General features: G+C 39.0%; 1 pseudogene; it reads right to left on the bottom strand.

Moving 5' to 3' along the window:
- Window positions 1-4,795: 4,795 nt before the first annotated feature.
- LOC126184236 (elongation factor 1-gamma-like) lies at window positions 4,796-5,882 on the bottom strand (annotated as a pseudogene).
- Between the last annotated feature and the right edge of the window lie 598 nt (window positions 5,883-6,480).

The following is a 6,480-nucleotide window of genomic DNA, read 5'->3' as shown; positions in this document are numbered from 1 at the left end:
TAGTCATAGAGTTTGAAATATATTTTCTGAACAAGCTCCATGAGGGCTGCTGTCTATCAAGTATTTGTCAACAGTTATCCCCACAGCACAAAGTTCAGACTAGAATATCTCACAACATGCTGCTTCTACATCCTTATTACCCTGCTATTAAATCCACTGAGTATCTATGTTTCCTGAAGACATATATTTACCTATTCCACAGCAATAAATCGTGTCCTATTGTATTAAAACATACTTAGCTCTGACACTGTATGGAAAATAAACAGAACCATGACCCACAAAAGTGAAGTTGGGAAGGTGCGGAGGGATGAAGGAGAGGGAGGGATGATTGCTGGTGGTCTTGATTTGCCTTGGTAAGTTGGAGTTGCCAAAATTTGTATGGTAAGGACCTGGACTATTAACGAAAAATTCCCTGACGATTCACTTAACTTGGACCATTCAGTGTTACAGTCAAATTTCTTATAATAATGCAAGACATTTTAATTACACAATGTACCTGGAAAGTCACTGGTTTTCGGTACTAACTGCTGTTTTGCTTGGATGGGAAAGTGAGTGACTATACAACCACCTCAATTGCCTTGTTTCATCAAGTACACCAAATTGAGAACAAAATCATTACATTACAGCTCACCACATTTAATCAGTTTATTGCTCTTTTTGTCCAATTTTCATCTTTCACTTATTGAATTTGAACTGTAATTATCTCCACTTTGTCTAATTTGTAATGCAGTATCACTTCTGCAACATAAGCCTGCTCATACTACCATGTAACAGGCTCAGATTTCTTAATTGTTTTAACTGTGAAGTTTTCAAAAGGGGGGGGGGGGTGTAATATTCTGACTGCTGTGGTATTTTTTGAAAAATTTAGAAAATACTTTTTCATCAAAGATGTAACTTACCACTCTGCAACACACGAACGTGTATTCCAAATCATACAATTTTCTTTTTACTATCTGAAACTTCACTCTCATCAACTTGGTCATGCAGACTTGCAAGCGGAATAGTTTCATCTTCTTAAAATCAGATCTTACTGATAACCACATATTTTGACACTCCACTCTATGCGTCTGGTCAAGCAGCTACGGGAAAGAAAACCATCATATTATTTTGCAAAATGACACATTCCTTATCTACATACAGTATATACATAAATGTTTGTAGTTACTAACACAAGAACTTCAGTGGTTCTCCATGGCACACTATGCGTAACACCTGGACTTAAGCCCTTAGGGCCTGTTCCAGCTCCTTATTGGTCTGTCATCTTTTCCTCCAACTGGGGGAGGAGGAATTCCGTATTCATCAAGCTACTTTTTTGTATTTTCAAATACTCACCACACAGTAGCATTTACTACTTGTCTTTTCATGCCTGAAAACAAATTTTCATAGTTTAACTACAGTAAAAAGTCCTCTTTCTTATCTGATTAGACAAATATAAATCTTTAATGCCTTTCCTTCTAACAACATAACCCTCTAAACAAAAATTCATATTTATCAAACCATTCCTAGGTAAAACTAAACTTCTTTTATCCATCTATGTATCTACTTATGCACCTAACGTTTGTGCCGTATGTTACTATGCCTATTTAACTAAAGTACTTGTATTTAATAGTTTTAGAAAATCAGCCAAGGTGTTTCACTAGTTTTTATTTTATCTGTATGTACGTATATATTTTATAATCTAATTAAACAGAATAATACTTCTGTTATAAAGATGTGTTGATACGAATGGTAAGATTTTGTACATGATGTAAATACATAATATTTTATACTGTTTTGTAGTTTGAGAAGTCCAATATCATGAATTTAATAATACGAGCACTAAATAAATAAAATAAATACACAGATGTTGATCCATTACGAGAAGACCTCATACCAAAAGAGTGGAGTACTGCAAAAACAAGATCAGACAATAACAACTCTTTCTATGTTCTCTCCCAAGTAATCAGCCAATAATTATTCCATGTGGGTTATTGGAATTCCGTAGTAAAACTGCTGTGTTTAGCTTGCAATGAGTGTTTACAATACCAGTCTAACATATCAACCCAATTACACTTAGTTCACTTTACATTTGCTTAAGATTACAATTCTACAAGTTTTTTGTTGCATTTAATTCCACTGTCCGTCACAATGTTACAATGACTGTAGCTGCCTCTAGAATTAGTTTCAATTTACACCAGTCACTGTTTTTCAGTGGAAAGTATAAATAAATTTTACAAGATAAACCACATTAAAAAAAGTATTCATTGAGGACTCTAGCCACAATGATTTATCTAGAGCCTTTACTGGCAGTAGAGACTGTAATGTTCAGACCAAAATACAATACTCTGAACTTATAGTTTCTCAAATTCTTTCACAAACAAAAGTCTCTTTTTCAATGTGGCTTAATGGACAGTTTCCATAAGATAATTTTTGTTGGTCACTTGTGGGCATCTAACACTGAGATTACTAGGAAATAACTATTAGAAAAACATATAGGTTATTTGCAATGAAAAATAGTGAACAAAATTTGTATGCAACCTAGTGTGAAATCCAGTTCTCATCTTCTACCTGTGAAGGATAAGGTTTGAGGAATTTATGAGCAAGTTTATCTGTTTCTATGTGGGAGTGTTACGATTATGGTCAAGTGCCTCAAAAGAGCACTACTTGAATGTTTGCATTTTTGGGAAATATTGTTTCTTTAGTTATAAATTGAGCCAGCAGGATTGCAGAAGAATACTGAAATGATGCTATAGTCTCCAATTTATGTTTTAAGTAATGATTACAAGACTATGCTAAGGGCAAATATGAAGATAGATGTATGCTTATTTTAATTTCATTACATTGCAGCATGCAGAGGAAAGAGTGATGGTGCAAATGAGATGCAAGTCCACATGTAAATACAAAGTATGTGCTTTCACATATGACATATCTTACATTTCTGCTGGGTTCCATGACCCAACAGAAAAATGTGATTTATACCTCCAAAGGTATCTTCAAAACATTTCTTTTTTGGGTGGAGGGGGGGGGGCGGCACTAGAGTCTACATATTAGGTAATAGATATGATAAACCAAATGACAGATTAAGACAATATGGTACACACAATTCTTCGAGATATGGTGACATCAAGGATTATGTTGACACAAGGTTGAAACAGCTGTAGCTTTTACACAGTTGACTTATGGCAACGCTGTATTTATACAAAGTTTAGCGCAAGTTTGCAGTGCTACAGATTTTTTATAATCTTTCACTCGACAGCTCATGCTATTAGAAACTGTTCCACTAACAACAACTTACTACACGAATATTGGTTTACAAGTACCTTTATTCGTAGCTTAAAAGAATACGAATACGTTTACTAATAAAGCAGCATCAAAAAAATCTTAAGCTAGAAAACGGATAGGACGGAATTGCGTGAGATAGGTTATACTTAAAGGGTAGCAATACAGAACAAACAATAATAATCTTCTGGGTTAAACAATAAAAAGGGAATACACATTAATTTATATGGGTTCGGTTTTAATAAACGGAGGTAATACACTACGTCTCGTACAAAACTGACGGATCCATACCGAATTAGTTCTCCTTGAAGACAAGGCAACTTCCACTTCACTTTTGCGATATTTGCACCAATAAATAATACTGCTGTTATATTTCTGGCTCGTACTTGACTTCGAAAATCGGGTAACATTTCCGAAACAACGCTTACTTCACTCTCTAAAAGCTCAGTACAGAGAAGACTTCTCAACGGATGCTGCAGCCGTCGTCACGGAACCAACAGCTATCACAGCTTATTGATCACACAGCAAACATCAATACGCATCCACCGACCTTCAACCGAAGTTCCCCGGTCCAGCCTGGACTTGCACCAGAGCCATCTAGTAGGTCGCTACGTTACGAAAAGAGAACGATTGCGACCAGTGGTGCCATCAATAGGGTGAAACCTGTTGCAGTCTTCTGATAACATGACCTAGGTTCGTTGCCAGGTCACTTTGAGTGCAGCAAGTTTTGTCGTAACGTTTTATTAACATTCAGGGAAACAGGCAAATAATTGTCGTGTTTACATGTTAATGCCCAAATCAGTCATGTTAGAACGGTCTGATACCGCGTTTCCCATTGTCAGTTCTTTTACACAAGTGGCGTCTGAAAATCAGCTGTTCCGGTTTCTGATTTAGTCAGCACAATGGCTGTTTCTCTTCTATATTCTCCACACCTACAAAATCCTGATCCGCCCCATCCTCCGCTCTTTAGATGTTACACGGATCTCCACCCCAGCGAATTTATATAAGACCCTCCAGATCCTTTAACACCATGCACTCTGTCTTGCTTTCTTCATCTGTTTACCTTCCATCACCTGGATCCTCTACCATCCTGTCGAATTCCCACCCCTCCTCAGCCAAATCGAACACCTCCACAACTCCTATACTATCCGCAAACTAGATACCAGTAACCCCATTGTCTCGCCTCTGATCACCAACACTGGTAAGCCACCGGGCCTTCACAAACACATCTCACCATCCCACAGAGTCCATGTGCAACCTCAACCCAACTTCAACCAACGCCCTCACCCAGACAATGAGATCCACCCCAATAGTTACCCTCCTACCAACTTTAACTCTTCCCGACCTATCCCACTCCACATCAGGGCTCTACGTTGCCTCTTTTTAAGCTGCTGGATGTTGTTTATATGTTATATATCAATATACTGAACCAGTAGAATATAAATATTTGATTCTCTTACTTGCAAATCACGATATTTACTGCCTTAATTAAGCTTTCTTGGAACACCAGGACAAAGAATGAAAAATTTGGACATTCTCAACTGATTGGGATGTATGGCAACCCTACACCTGATGTAAGGTGACAACTCAAAAAATACTTATGGGATCAGCACAGTATCTGTATTCTCCAAACCAGACTGAGTAATGCTCTGAATTAAACTTCTCCCAAAATAAGAAATGGATTTACCCTTATCCACATTGAAAAGAAATAGTGGAAATCATCCATGTTGAGTGTCTGTTCAGGAAGGGCTTTTAGGGGTTATTTGGCCTTCAGCTCAGAGGTGACAGCCATATCCACCACATCCATTTCCTCTGCAGGGTTGGGCTCCTCTTTTTTCTTGCTTTTCATTTTGCTCTGGTTGCAGCTGTTGACCCTTCCGTTGATCTTCCTGTCTCTTCTCCTTCTCTGCACTGGCTGGCTGCTGCTCTGCTGCTTGGTGGTAGTTTGGAGTTCAGCAAATTGCTGCGGATCAAGTTGTGTTATCTTCTCACACAGTCTGAATTCACCAGTAACAACTTTAACTTGCAGCTGGCTGATGATGATACTGAACTATCTGTTTACATTCTGATATGGCTTTCTAAAGGCAGGGTTCACAACATACTGGTACAGGTGCAGCTTCATGCAGGCGATGCCAGTGTCTTTGAGAGATAAAGATTCCCCAACCAGGAATGTAAGTGCCAAGAATTGAATATTTGGAGGTTCAAGTGCAGCCTTCATATCCTCCTTTGCACACTCCATTACCAGATTGTTTACCACATGATACCAATGCACATGTTCCACATCTACAAGGATCTCCTCAGTACGGATCCATGGAATGAAAAACTAATCTAATCTAAAGAAACACCTACACACAGAAGGTAGAGAGGATTTCACTCTCTGCAAAACCCAGCCACTGCACCATCTGGACACGGTCCAAATTGGACTGATCCCAAAGCCGTGCATTCGCCATTAGTAAGCAATAACATTGTTTTCAGTCAAGCAGTGGCCATCAGATGTTTGAAAAGCTGGAATTTTTCCTGGTGGAAACATCTTTAAAATATGTTTCAGAGTTGCTAGTTTCTCCAAAAACAAAGTAAAGGGCAATTTTCACATTGCTGCCAGCATATTGTGCCACTATCAACATTTTGTCTCTCTCCATCTGAACAGGTCTCAGGAGACCCAATGGTACTGATCAAGTGCCATGTCATCCTCAGCCTACAGGCATCGCTGGATGCAGATATGGAGAGGTGTGAAGCCAATACTTCACTCTCCCATCTGTTGTCAGTTTTCATGACCAAAGCTGCTACTTCTCTGTCATGTAGCTCCTCAATTTGCCTCATGAGGACTGAGTGCATACTACTTGCCAACAGCACTTGGCAGACCAGATGCTCACCCATCCAAGTGCTAGCCAAGCACAACAGTGCCTAACTTCAGTCATCTAGTGGGAACCAGTGTTACCACTGGGGCAAGGCCATTGGCCCTCAACATTTTATACACTTAAAAATTCTTTGTATAAGTATGCAATGTTCCATAAGTATACAGTGGCCCTTAAAGAACCATCACAGTTATGGATCTTACTCTTGATGGAGCAGTAGCAGGCACTGGATGGGTGTTGGTCAGACTGCCTCCCTTTTGGTCCTGTGACCCATTCATGTGGTTCAGCCAAGTGGAGGTGGTTTTCCTGAGCCACAACATAACATGTGGCCTCATCAAATTTGGGCACATCATGAGCCGGCTCAACC

The sequence above is a fragment of the Schistocerca cancellata genome, chromosome 4, assembly GCF_023864275.1.
Source record: "Schistocerca cancellata isolate TAMUIC-IGC-003103 chromosome 4, iqSchCanc2.1, whole genome shotgun sequence".
Classification (NCBI taxonomy): Eukaryota; Metazoa; Arthropoda; class Insecta; order Orthoptera; family Acrididae; genus Schistocerca; species Schistocerca cancellata.
The sequence above is the reverse complement of the archived record's forward strand: the minus strand, read 5'-3'. Positions and strand labels throughout refer to the sequence as shown.